Source organism: Electrophorus electricus, chromosome 5 (assembly GCF_041902795.1).
Source record: "Electrophorus electricus isolate QZ-2024a chromosome 5, ASM4190279v1, whole genome shotgun sequence".
Lineage (NCBI taxonomy): Eukaryota > Metazoa > Chordata > Actinopteri > Gymnotiformes > Gymnotidae > Electrophorus > Electrophorus electricus.
Window position 1 is genome coordinate 30,287,166 of NC_137501.1, and position 15,000 is coordinate 30,302,165.

Here is a 15,000-nt window from a genome sequence, read left to right on the forward strand (position 1 = left end):
TGGCTTGAGGTCTTGAGGTATCTGGAGACTTTCTGTTTCATCAGACAGCGTACAGGATGAAATTCACTGAGAATTCAAGTGTAGCTTTCACAGTCGTCTTTGTAGTAGTGAGGTGTCTCTTTGTCTGAAATCTATCATTACTGCAGCTAGCTGTCGCAAGCTAACCTGAAAAAGCTTACTTTATCAAACTCCATTTGCAGTGGAATTTCCCAATACTAGCATAATAGCGTGACAGATGAAAGTAGTAGCCATGTTTGCTTTTCACATCCATTACGCTAATATTAGGTGTTTTCTTTCATGTGACGGAAACTAGAGGGAGTGAGATATCTCCATGAAAGTGACGTGTAACAATCCTTGCTCCAGAACGCTGTCTCAAGGACCCCTGCTGTAGTCAGACAGTGCCCATTCATGTGTTTTGGAGCAGTGGCTTTGAAAGGAAGTTGGGAATTTTTGTTTGAGTATTTAAAAAAAAAAAACTATCTTACGCTACCAGGTTTGTACAAAACCATCTACTCCACCTTTCATCAGATTGAGAACTTTGTTGGTCTTGGTGGAAATGTGTTCTATTTAACTAGGAGACGGTATTTTGTAATTACAGGTGAAGATGCCTTTGATAAACATGGTGTTCTCTGTGGTGTATCACAATGGCTCTGTACTCGGCCCACTTTCATTCTCTTTGCTGCCACTGGGATTATTCAGAAGCGTGGAGTCAGTTTCCATAGTTATGCGGATTATACACAGCGGTATATATACGTAACACCGGACAATGTCACCACTGTACATAAACTGGTAATCTGTGTGTGCTGCATTGTTATCTATTGTAATGGGCAGTGAGAGAAAACATTATACATACAAACACTCAAATTTGGAATCTTCGTGTCATTCTGGACTCTTGATTCAGCAATTAGGCAATCAACAATTAAATATTAATGAATTGATATTACTAAATCTGCATTCTATCATTTATGATTGAGAGCTTCAGAGTGAGACCATATCTACTTCTAAATAGCATGAGTGAGACCATATCTCCATCTACAGAGCATGAGTGAGACTATATCTCCATCTTCAGAGCATGAGTGAAACCATATCTCCATCTACAGAGCATGAGTGAGACCATATCTTCATCTACAGAGCATGAGTGAGACCATATCTCCATCTACAGAGCATGAGTGAAACCATATCTCCATCTACAGAGCATGAGTGAGACCATATCTCCATCTACAGAGCATGATTGAGACCATATCTCCATCTACAGAGCATGAGTGAGACCATATTTTCATCTACAGAGCATGAGTGAGACCATATCTTCATCTACAGAGCATGAGTGAGACCATATCTCCATCTACAGAGCATGAGTGAAACCATATCTCCATCTACAGAGCATGAGTGAGACCATATCTCCATCTACAGAGCATGAGTGAAACCATATCTCCATCTACAGAGCATGAGTGAGACCATATTTTCATCTACAGAGCATGAGTGAAACCATATCTCCATCTACAGAGCATGAATGAGACCATATCTCCATCAATAAGAATATTAACATGGACCAGAAAACAAGATCATATTTGACCAGTTTTAGTATCATTGCACTTGCTGCCTGTTTCCTTTAGAATCTAGAATCTACAGTAAAATGTTATTCTGGGTTATTTAAATCTCTTAATGGTCTGGCGCTCTCATATATCTCTGAGTGCCTGATGGATTACGCTCCAAATCATGCCTGAAGATCATCTACTGCAAACCTTCTCCACAGTCCACGCATGTTACGCACCAAAGATCTGGAAAGCACTACCAATAAGCATCCATCAGGCTCTTTCCTTCATGGATTTAAAACATTAAACAGCTAAAACATTTTTATTTTACTGGTTAACCCTTATTTTTACTTGTGTATCATTTTATTTTATTGCTATTTTTATTGTATGGTTACCTGTTTGTTTATTTCCTTTTCTCTGGCATGGGTTACCTATTATTTATGTATATACTTATTATTAGTAATATATAACTTAATACTTATACCATGTAGTGTACATATAAACGTGTATATATTTAAAGCTATAATCTCTTTGTTGCGTTTGTTGTATTTTTTATTTATCGATTTTATTTCTGAATTTCTCCTCTTCTCTCTCTGTTATATTTTATACTGTAAAGCCCTCTTGGATATTTCTAATGTACGAAACGTGATATATAAATAAAGTTATTATTATTATACACACACACACACACACACACACACACACACACACATACCCGTACAGTGGTGTCTTACATAGCCCTCCCTCTATAGTAGATCTGGTCTGGTGTAGTTATGTTGGATTACTGTTGTAGTTGGCACGTAGTTATGTTGGGGGGGATTATATATGCCATGCTTTAGTGCTCATGCAGTGTTATTGCTGTGGCCAACTGTGTGTGTGTTTGTGTGTATGTGTGTGTGTGTGTTTGTGTGTGTGTGTGTGTGTGTGTGTGTGTGTGCGTGTGTGTGTGTGTGTGTGTGTGTGTGTGTGTGTGTGTGTGGTGGGGGTGTAATCATATCTAGCATGAAGGCATAAACAAAGCCTCCAAACAAAGATGTTTCCTTATTGTGACTGCCCCACCCCCTCAACTAAAGAACTTGACACCCAGAATGACTCTAAATGTACTCTTCTCTTAGCTTCTAACAGTCTTTTAGCACAGACTTTCATAATACCCCTCCCCCCCACCCAAGCTGGAAAATTGGGAATTTAGGTGCCAAGCTGGCGTGTTTGTAGGAGGGGAATTCTGTCCAAACGGATCCCTTGGATTGCAGTGTGTGTGAAGTGGAAGCTTCTCGTGGTGGTGTGAGGCGAATACACACTCACACACACACACACACACACACACACACACACGCACTCGCACACACGCGCACACACACACACGCTTTTCCTCGGCTCTGTCTTTTTTTTTTTTTTAATCCCTTGCTCTATCTTTTTTGAGCAGGCTGAGAACAGCGACTCGGTTGCTAGGTCACGTCGCCATAGCGAGCATTGTTTGGCAATGGCAGAAGCAGCAGGGCCAGATGAAGGGCACCATTTACCACTTTTGGTCTGGTTCTGTCCTTGAGTCTGAAGAATGCCACAGGGATGCTGCATCCTTGTGCACACGCACACACGTGCATGCACATTCACGCACATGCACACACATGCACACACATGCACGCACATACATGCCAGCACATGCACACACATGCACGCGCATACATGCAAGCACATGCACACACATGCACGCACATACATGCCAGCACATGCACACACATGCACGCGCATACATGCAAGCACATGCACATGCATGCACATGCACACACATGCACACACATACATGCACAGACACTAGTTGTATTGCATTGTCTTCTGTTGGGCTGGCACGCTACTGTACTGGAAGGTAGTTGCGCCTACATTCAACCCTAAATCCAATGTAGACCTTTAGTTTTTCAAATTAGAGCTGCATTGTTTGTTAAAAACATTTTCCTCCCATCGGGATCAACCAAATGTTTAGCATTCCTAGCACACTGCGTCCCCACATGGTGAAAACTAAACACACACACACACACACGCATGCGCACGCTGTGACCCATCCGGTCCATCCCTCGAGTCCTCTGGGGCGTGAGAGTCATTCACACTTACCCAATTCAATTAATGCCAACATAGTTCACACTTTATGATGCATAAGACCCGCTTACTTCTGCACTTGTGCCACAGTTTGTGTGTGTGTGTGTGTGTGTGTGTGTGTGTGTGTGTGTGTGTGTGTGTGTGTGAGAATGGGTCATAGCGCATCCGGCAGTGATCACTCAGCGCTGTGCCACTTAACCCCACATGCATGGTGGACAAGCCCTCCTCCTCCAAGCCTGTGAATGTCCATCTGTAGAGTTTCCTATTTGCAGCTGTGCGGGATTGAATTGGGCTCCGGCATCCATGCTATAGCAACGTGGGTTTCTCTGAATGTCTGTCGAGGCGCGGGGGCAGTTTATTTGTTGATGGTCCTGTTTTGCTTTTAAAAGGGCATCTAGGCATAATACAGACATGCAGGACCCTCTCTCTGCTCCAAAAACACACACAGTCTAAAGCAATAGTGGCTTTCATGGGTGTGTGCGTGTGCGTGTGTGTGTGTGTGTGTGTGTGTGTGTGTGTGTGTGTGTGTGTGTGTGTGTGTGTGCGCGCCTCCGGGCACACCACACGCTCCTTGTCATGCAGATAGCTCTCATCTCCTGGCAGCGGACGGTTGTCGCCATGGGAATGTTCATCCATTTCAAAAGTGTTTCTCATATTCATGGTTGTTTGATGATCAGCGAGAAATACACTCGCAGACCCCTCGTCCAGTGTTTGTGTGTGTGTGTGTGTGTGTGTGTGTGTGTGTGTGTGTGTAGAGCCAGTTCAGCTCAGTCTCACTACTGCACGTCTGCCGCATTTCACATAAGCAACTCGCTAAGCCTGCCTGCCACGCCCAGATGGTTATGGTTCTGGATCCACCCAAACTGACTCTTCCCAAGTCTTCCGACCTCATTCACATTCAGTCCCCTTCACCTGTTCCAGTGAGCAGGTCTCTGGTTAGCCAGGGTCCCTGAGACTTTCTCCCCAGGCTGAGTGTGATTTGTGGATGGGAGAACTGGGTGACTACTGTTGAGGCCCTAACCGTGCGGCTGGGCGGGGCAGGAGGCGGGGCAGGAGGGCAGGGCGGGAGGGCCCGAACCCTACAGACCTCCTTTCTCAATTCATCTCATAAGATGAATGAAGCAGAGAGAAAGTTCTGAAGTCCTGCAGGTTTCTGGAATCTTCCACACGGAGGCTGGACACTCGTGTTCCCCAGGCTGCAGGAGGTTGGGCAGTCAGTGGCCTGTTTCTGCCCACTCGTCTCATTTTTGTCAATCTCTCCCTCTCTCCTTCTCTCACTCCATCATTCCCTCTGCCTTCCTCCCTCCCCCCTCCCCTCTCTCTCTCTCTCTCATTTCTAACACTCCCCACACACAGACATTCACACATAACACTGCCACTCAATTTTTTGGCATTCTAATGTACCATCTCTGATCAAATTCTAGAGGGACAGACAGAGAAAGAAAGAAACAAAGTTGAACAACTAGCACCCCCCCCCAACAAAAAAAAAACCTAACGAGAAGGAATCGCGCGCAGGGCTGCCGTTGCCATGGAGAATAATCCTAATACGATACGCATTGCTGCTCACAGCCAATTATGTAAACCTCTGTTTCTATCCTGCGTGCGTGGTCCCTAGACGCGCACTCCCCGACCTCCTAACCCCCAACATACCCCACACCCCCCCCCCCCCCACACCACGTACCCCCTCCGGCATCCGAGCAGAGTAGGCGTCAGCGACAGGCTGAGCATGACGCCCAGAAAAGGGTGCTCACTTTCTTTTCTCATCTTTCCACTCTTCTTCTTTCAGTTTCATTTCTTTAATGTGAGTGGGTGTGCACAGGACTGGTGTAACCTCTCTCTCACTCTGTGTGTGTGTGTGTGTGTGGGTGTCTCTCCATGTTGTGTGCAGCACTCCCCTGTCTCAGTTTTATCTCCAGGGTGCTGGCAGAAAGTCCTCCCATCACAGCTCACTCCAGCCAAACGATAACACACACGCATCACCTTTACATCAGCATCACACACAGAAGCTCCTCTCTGCTGTTTTGTGTGTGTGTGTGTGTGTGTGTGAGTCCAGAGAGCACGGCACTATGGGTCAGCCCACCGAGACCGCGTCCAGTGACATAGGGCAGTGTAATAGCATTCTCATGTTTCCTGCCCTGAAAATAAATGTACAAAATCAAAAAGCAATCTAGATGGATTATAAATAATTATGTTAGAAGGAAACCATAAACAACATTAATCTGAGTTTGCTTTCGAGCATCAAAAACCCAGTTTATTAGAATAAGCAGAAAATTGTATTGATAGATGAGATGGATATTTATGACTATATCAGTGCACACTGCAGCTGGAAATGAATCACAGAACCGATATTAAATGGGAGAACGGAAAGTGCAGAGAGATTTATTTTGATCTAGTCCACGCAGGACAAGGACCGGTATCCACTCAGGTTTTTTTCTTTTTTTCATTTCATTCTTTTAACCATTTTTCTGTTTTCAGATCACAAGCAACCTCAGAAACAGTGACAAGATTCCAGACACAAATGTCTTGGTAAAAACATATTTTTTGCCAAAAGCATTCTGATGGGTTTTTATTTTAAATTAAACCTTCCTCAGAAATTAACTGGGTGCCAAATTTCTAGTTTATTCTTCTGCATCAAAAGAAAAATGCCTGTAAAGTTTTTTTTGCGTGGAAGGGCTCTGTTCATTGGCAGGCTGGGGCACATGTTGTATCTGTCGACTTAATAGGCTAATTAGCTAAAACTATAGCAAGGCTCACTCACAGGCCCGCCTGGACAGACTGTTGAGCCCAGTGGAGTGAGCATGGTATTGTTTTGTTTTGTGTGCCCTGAAGTCCACTGGTGTGTGTGTGTGTGTGTGGGGGGGGGGGGGGGGTGCAGTAGTGATGTATAATCAAACCTGAGTGCTCTGATCACTAGAGCTGCTCCAGGTGGTTCTGTGTGTGGTTTGCATTGTTCTTGAATGCATTTGCTCACATAATCCATGTAGTTCACATAAATGCTCTCTCTCTCTCTCTCTCTCTCTCTCTCTCTCTCTCTCTGTATTTCCCACTCACTCACTCACTCACTCACACACACACACACACACATCAGCCTTTGTTCCTCTGCCCACCCTTTCATTCTGAGGTCTCATAAAACACAGCGCGCTTCTACCCGGCAGGTCCCTCAATGACACATTAGCATTCCGGCCTGCATATTCTTGCTTTTTGCCTTAAAATGCTAATGACATCTAATTAGCCAGTGCTCGCTGTCTCTGCAGCAGACACAAATAGCTATAAGTGGACTAAAAGTCTGCTGGTTAAATGGACAACTTTAAGTGTTGCTGATGTCTGCATGATTAAATTAATAGCTATCATTGAGGCCTACAAGACAAATAACTTGTAAATGATTATGGAAGTGAACAGGAATTATTAATCATCATTTGCTTTTTATTTTGTACTGGTTTTGTTTTGCCTTGCAGTTGGGCTTACATGATGTTCGGTTATCAGGCATCTGCAAGCCTTGATAAGCCAAGCAAGATTTGCAAGTCGAGCTGTCGGCTGAGTGATCGCAACGCTAACGATCAGTCATGGCGCCTCCATTTGTCAGACCCATGCATCAGGAAACGCTCCAAACAAGCGGCGGTCCAAGCGGCAGTCCAAGCATCGGTCCAAGCGTTGGTCCAAACGACGGTCCAAGCGTCGCCTCTGGCGTCGGTCCAAGCGGCGGTCCAAGCGGCGCAGCGGCCGGGCTGTTGGCTCCAGACGTCATCCTGCCTCCTTCCCCTCCTCCCTCCTGCTACATTCCTGCAACAGTTTGGCCACTTTGATCGAGGCCTCGACGCCAGTTCCGTGCAGGAGGCGCGGGACCCCTGCGAGCTGGCGTCTCCGCCCCGCGTGATCCGCCGCGCTCGTAAATCAAGAGCGCCTGGCGCGATGGCGCGCGAGATCGAGAGCCGTTAGCGGAAGGTTGAGACTCGCGTAGGCAGAGCTGAAGCAGTGGAGCAAATCCTGCCACTCGCAGTGAGCCGAGCCGAGTGGCAAATACATATATATATTAGGCTGATCGCTGCTTCTTGTACCGCTGCACTGTTTGTCCTGGAGGATATACAGAGTCTCGAGTGAGGGCCGACACTGAGGTTACTTCATGTCAAAACACATGCAGAAATAAGTGTGCATCATCTCTTGTGGAACTGACAGCCATGATGAACTTGCCTCGAGTGAGATCTCTCTCTCAGTCTTTCTCTCTCTCTTTCTTTCTATCTCTATCTTTTCATCTTCAATTCCTGTGTTGTGTTAACACATTAAGTGTTGACATGATATGCCCTTTAATACTGGAGAAGTATAAGTGTACCTGTTCATACATGAAGACAGACAGACAGACAGACAGACAGACAGAGAGAGAGATGGAGTCCCTGTGCATAAATGTCAGCGCTAATGGATATTGTGCCCTTCTGAAACTACTCTGAATGGTCGGCCATCTATCACTGCCACAGCACAAGGTCTCCACTCAGAAAGAGCTTTGAATGTGTCACTATATTACTAACATTAAGATAGCATTAAGCAGTCCTCTTCTGCACATTCAGTTTAGCGACATGTTGGGTGTTACAAATTTGCTGGGCATCACCGCAGTCTTACAAATGTAACATTTTGTGATTTGTTCTTGAAAATGTAGCATACAATGTGGCCTCAAAGTATGTGGCCTCTCGGAGCAGTGGTTGTGGTCGGTTCAGCTCTAAATACAATATGATTAACCTGTGGTAAGGCTGAGCTCTGGAATAGAGGTTCAGTGCGGGGCAGGTGATGGATGGCCATTAGATCACGTGTAGATCACCTGTAGATCACCTGTAGATCATCTGTAGATCACCTGTTGAAAACCTGTAGAACACCTGTAGATCACCTGTAAAATGACCATCTGGGGTCATCTCATGCAGCAGGCGGTGGGGTGTACCTGCAGGGTGGGTTCGATTCAGAAGGATATGCGTTTAACTTGGGAACAAGGAAGTGGATGTGGCAGGCTCTGAAGGAAGGAGAGATTCCCAGGCCCAGCTGGGCACGGATCGGCTCCGCAACCCCCCGACTTCCCACAAGTGGAAGTCGCTGTGAGGAACAACGTCACGTAATGACAAATGTCGTCACTGGCCACAGAGGAGGTTTGTAGAACGGACTGCCATTCTCGTTGTTCTCCTCTCAACATGCCAGCCCCTCAGCAAGTCCTCCACCAAGAGTGCACACTCAGCTAGGTGAGCAGCGTAGATCAGGCCAAACAAACAAACGACATGGCTTCCTTCTCAGACTCAGGGCCTATACCCTAGTCCTCACACTAGATTACCCCAAATCCTACACCTCTACATTCGTCCTTTCATTTCCCAGGTGGTTCAGGCATTGTTAAACACGTGGACAGATGAAAACACAACCTGTGCTCCATGTGCACAACTTTGCCCCGCCTGCCCCGCCTGTAGCCTTCCGCCGGGTGTTCGATGTGTGCGTGATAGCTCCTCAGCCTCCAGGCTTCTCCCATGGGGTGTTGGATTCTTCTTAATGCAGAAGATCTGTTATCCATTGGCTATGCCTTAGGCTCTGAAGGCACTTCAGATTCCCTCGCGCCAACCCCCTGCACTTCACCGTGATGGCAGATGCAAGATGGACGGCGTGACGGTGCCATCGATCGGCAGTGTCGCTCTCTGCTGACACGGATCGCTCCTCCGTCACAGGTTCTCCCATAACCGCCCCAAGGAAGCTCTGTTCCGGGCTGATCTGAGGTCAGAGCCGTGTAATATTTTAGAGAGGATAACGCTCTGACATGAATGAGACATGAGTGATTCTGTGTCAGCATAAAATGACTTAGGTTTGACATATTGGACACCAGTGATTGATCCCACATTGTGCAGACCTACCTAATAATCTGTTCTGTGATTGGATGATCCAGTTGGCCTTAGAATTACCAATAAAGCTGCCCACCTTACTGACCCCTGATCATGGAGTCAAACATGCCCAGCCTTTATGGATGGTTTATATTGTTTTCAATTACCTTCCCATGTCCTATGTTTGAGTCAGTAAAGTTTTATATGCTAGCAATGAGTCTCTGGTTGCCCATTGAAGTCACGTGCTCCCTTCTCCCAGACATAAACACTCCACCTCAGACAATAAATCATATTTATAATTCGTTCAAATAACGACCAGCTTTATTGCTGTTATATATGCCGGCCTGACCGGCGCGTTGTGCCCAGACTTCCGTTAAAGCCCAACGCTGTTGACGTTTGACACGGAATGCCGTAGGATGGGATAAATAGAACTGGCTAAATAGAACTTTTTTTAGTTATTATATGAGTAATCCTAAAGTTTTGAGTACATTGAAAGGGCCAATTTTAAACTAAATTGGAATTCTGAGCTGCAGTGACAGGATTTCTTTCTTTCGTTCTTTTGTTCTTTCTTTCTTTCTTTCTTTCTTTCTCATGGTCCCTAATAAAGTATGGTTTTTATTTAATCAATTCCATTCTCTCAGGTTTATACAGGCTGATATTATGATATGATGAAGTCATTTGCTGGGATGTTTGCCTCTTACATCTCAGTATCCTTGTCCACAGGAAATTAAGTGAAAGCATAAGTCGTGGGCTTGACGGCGCGACCGCTCTCATTACTGATGCGGCAGTCAATATCCAATCTGCCACAGATCTGCGCGGAGACGATAGAGCAAAACACAAATGCTATGGAGGGAACAGACCCTGAACAGGCCTCACTTGAGCAGGGTTTGCACTTACAGCACCTCTGGTGCCTCCCGTCTGGACAGTACTGGCGATGCCCCCTCGGCCCTCCCTCGGTCACTGGTTCGCGGTTTCCGACTCCTCCAGGAGAGACAGCAGAGGTGGGGCTTCGGTTTCTCTTTTCATTTACTTGGCTGCCTCTGACTCACTTTAGCTCCAGCTTTGTTTATCAGCTAGTTGATTGCGAGCCACTTAATTATGCCACAGTCCAAGCGGCAGGTTTCCCAGGCAATAAGCTTCTTGGCAAAGGGACTGGGAAGGAGGAAAGTGGCACGGACGCTTCCTGACTCCTTAAGTGAGTCCCTGTATCCCACATGAACAAAATTCCAGAGTAGAAGGATGGAGCAGGATCCTGGGCTATTAGAACTGTGTGTGTTTGTGTGTGTGTGTGTGTGTATCTGCATGTGTGTATCTAGCTACACATTTTCAACCTGGCTTGGTTTGCCACAAACGTTTGTGATCCCAGTCACACAAATCTTGTCGTTAAATCACAGCTAACAAGGCTAGCGCTTCCACGGAGACTCTGTGTCTCTGTGTCTTCCCACAGCAGGTAGTGGGAGGGGAGCGGACCCAGAGCGCTGGCCTGCAGAGCTTTGCGTGCCACGCTACCTATCACTCCACAGGGGAGATTGAGCACAGATAGGCCGGCATGCCGGCACCGGTCCGGCGGAGGGACGCAGGTCCCCCGTGCCATGACGGCGCCTGCAGCCTTCTTCCCTGCTCCACGCTGCTGCTGTCAGACGAGCGGATGAGCAATGAAGCGAGGGCCAGGCACAGCGCCGGAGAGACGAGTTCACGTCGGCGCACGTGTTCTGAACCTTTACTTGCGATAAGGCAGGACAGAGCGTTCACAGAGCCGAGAGGTTTGCGTCTGCCTGGTATAAGTAGATTACACCCGCTCCACAGCCTCCATTAGCGGAAAGAAAAGAGTCCTGACATTGGCATTCCGATTCAGAAAGGTTTCCCGTTTAGTTTCTATATCATCCTAAGAACCAGCCTCGCTGCCTGCACTAGTGCCTTCTGGGTCATCACCGGGCGGGCCGCACCAGTGTAACACGTGGTGGCCCGAGCACCGCAGGGCGAGGGGCAGGACGCACAAACTCCAACGTCTGGGACGCACATTTATTAACATTTAAACATAAAACACTAACGGCACTCACAAGAATTCCACACGCTTAATTCAAACAAGAAACAGTTAACATTAAACACGGACAAGAAACACAGATACGTTTAACTTTGGCAAAGAGAACAGTACATCAAACATTTACTACGTTACATCCACACGCTGCGTCAACAGTGACCAACGACACTGCACACCCTGACGTGGGTTTAAACACACACAGATGAAACGAGGTGCAGGTGTGCGCAGGCGTGGCCACAAACGAAAGGCCTCCCACTGCACGTAGATGGCCAAACCACGTGCCTCGCGGGAGGAAACGTGGGTAGGGCTGGGATGATGGGCATGCTTAGCGTCGTGTCTGCGCCTCCTCGCCGGGCTGCACACTGCCGCCGATGCCGTGCTGGCAGGATGATGCATTTCACAGAGGCCCAGCGCAGGGAATAGTCCAGACCAGTCGGGCGAGCCAGCTAGCCTTTCTCACACACTTTCTCTCTCTCTCTCTTTCTCTCTCCTGATGACTCACTCCAGCCATTTGGTGTGTTTTCCTCCTTTTTTTTAAGCAACACGTACAGGGAAAGCCGTACGGTATCCTTAGCAAAAACATCCATGTCTTAGTGAAAGGAAATGACTTCTAGACCACTGAAATGGAGAAGGCTCCGGGTGTCCTTAATCTAGCATGTTTGAGCAGAAAAGGGAGATGTGTTGACAACACTCTGAGAATAATCAGACATTTAAATTCGGAACTCTTATCAGTTAGTGGCTGCTGCCGATGTGCGACAGGTTAGAGTGCCATAGCCAAACATCTGGGTCCGCGATGTCAACAGTCCTGTTTTAACCAAACACTTCAAGGCTTTTTTAAACTTAATGCCATCACATATCAAGGAACCTGGCAGGGGAATCTGGCCAGCCAGTGCCTAGACTCCAACAGGTCCTTCTAATTCAGGAGCAGGACAAGCAAGACCACTGCCATTCCGGGTTAGCATCCCAGGTTCCACACTAACAAAGACCAGGGCATAGCCAGGAGATCAAAATACAGTGCAGTATTAAACACGAATTAGAAGCACTTATAGTGTTCAGTGCTATTTAATTATTTAAGGCGTGATTTAGTCACAGCTAATACTGCCGTTATTATAAAATAAATTATTAGGTGTAGGAAATCAAATACATTTATGGTGGATCTATTGTTTTTGATTTATTTGTCCCAACTGAACTAAAGAATTCACAGACTTTTAAAAATGTATTTAATTCATAAGTGTATGTGCCTGAGCGTCCATCGCTAGTGCAGCTAGCTGGATGATTGGTTAATCCTGTTTCTGACCATAGCCGCTGATAGCTAATGAAATGTGGTTAAACAAACTAAGCAATGGTTGCTTCTTGGGCTTTGACCTTTTATGAACGTGTCTGTAGTTCAATTACTGTGCAAAACACTTTTTCTTTCCATGTACAGTATTAGCTGCATTATATACATGTTTGTTAAAGTCAAAGTCATTTATTTATATAGCGCTTTTAACAACAGGACCTTTACAGATGTCAGGGTCTGTGCTCCCACTGAGAGCAGTGACAGTCGCAAAAGAAAACTTGCTAAGAAACCTTAGCGAGGAAGAAACCTTGAGAAGAATGTGAGCTCAACAGGAGGCTCTGGGTTGGCACCCAGTCTGGGTTCCGAAAAGTCCTAGTTTGAGTTCAAGGAGTATGTCCACAACCCATCCAGCGTAGGATCGACTGCGAAACAGCTTTCCAGTCAGCCTAGAGCCTCGATGTTCGAGGAGGGAATGAAACCATGGGGGTGGAGAAGTGGGTAGGAGGGGGTGGAAGTGGGTGGAGCCACAGAAAGGGAAAGGGTGGGGGGTGGGAGGAGCCACAGTGCAGTGTAGGTAGGAGTAGATAGGAGTGATATAAAATATAAACATTTCTAGTTCTAGTAAGAACTCTGGTTGCTGCACTTTGAATGAACTGGAGGCTGGTTTGTACTAGCTGGTAGAGGCATATAGTAAGGTGCTCTGGAAGTGATGCATGGACTAGCTTTTCTGAACCATGTAATGATAGTATATGTCTAAGCTTTGCACACTTCCTAAGGTGGAAAAGGCTGTCCTATAAATATTATTTATTTGTTTTAAGTTACCCATTATTCACCATTTGGAACTGTCATGTATAACTGTCATATATTTGGAAGTGTAATACACCACCCAAACAGTGATGCATTCACATTTGATTGACGTGTTATTATTATTCAAAAAGTTGTTGGGAATTGTACTCCTAGTAAAACTAATTAAGAACGTTAAATACATTTTCAGTGCAAAAATCTCACATCCATCCCCTTTTAAGGGAATACCAGGTGAAATGTATAGCATGGTTCAGAGGCCACAGTGGAGAGTTTTGATAGTCCTGAACATGTTTCCTCGCCTTCTCCAACTCTGCAGTAGAAATGTGTCAACAAGCTCGGCGTCTGAGTGCTTCGGACGATAAGAAAGTCAGTTGGTAGCTGCATAAAAGACTTCATCATACACCCTCCACATTAGAACGCACTTGAATGCTCAAAAAATCTATTTCTTTTGTAAAAGTCCAAAGGAAAAAAAATCATATGACAGCTTGGAGTTTGCTCTCTCTCTCTCTCTCTCTCTCTCTCTCTCTCTCTCTCTCTCTCTTCCCCCCCTCTCTCTCTCCCCCCCCCCCCTCTCTCTCCCCCCCCCCCTCTCTCTCTCTCATTCCCATTACTTACCTTGCTTTCTTCTTCAGTGCAACACTTACCTCCCTGTGCAGAAACTCATGTATATTAGTCAGGCAGCCTGGCCACCCCGTGCCAGTCTTCCTTTTTAGGGAGGAGAAGCTTCTTCAGACAATTGTGATTACTAGCCGTGGCCAGGCGCTACGTGTGAGCCTGGGCCCAGCGCCCGGGGCCTGGTATCGACTGATGAATGCTGGGTGGGTCTAGCTCCATCCCAGCCTGCATGGAGCCACAGGGCCCCGGAGCTGCAGGGCAGAGGAGTGTGAGACATAATCTAGCAACCTGACTCAGGTGCCCACGCACGGCACCCGCACCCCAGGCAGGCCGGCGTGCCCGCTCACTACTCTGATTCACCATGTCATGTCATGTCAGAAATTTGCAAGTAAACTTTGAGAAGAGAGTTGGTCTGCGTGTGCTTGGATGACAGCATAGCGGGGGGGGTGAGTAGCTTTGGCAACAGGCTCTGTCATCTTTTAAGAGTATGTTTGGGCGGGGGGCCACACACACGGACACACACGCACACACACACGGACACACACGCACACACACATACACATACATGCATCGCATCGCATGCACACACACATGCACCACGGTGCGCGCACACACATACACACACGCGCCTCCAGGATGTTTGCACTTTGGCTTGGTCATACGCTGCTTTAATGATGCATATGGAGGGTCCTTCCCCTGGGGCCACTGCCATAGTGCCCCTCTGCCCCGCTCACATATTCAAACCTGCCATGGTGCTAGCATCCAATCAGCAGCGACTAGCCCACTGCACCCCAATTAGGC

The 15,000-nt window shown here is 46.7% G+C and overlaps 1 protein-coding gene across 4 annotated transcripts in view; it reads left to right on the forward strand.

Annotated features, from left to right (window-relative positions):
* ctnna2 (catenin (cadherin-associated protein), alpha 2) overlaps positions 1 to 15,000 on the forward strand; it is a 300,745-nt gene that overhangs the window by 263,815 nt on the left and 21,930 nt on the right. The gene's annotated exons all lie outside the window — the stretch shown is intronic.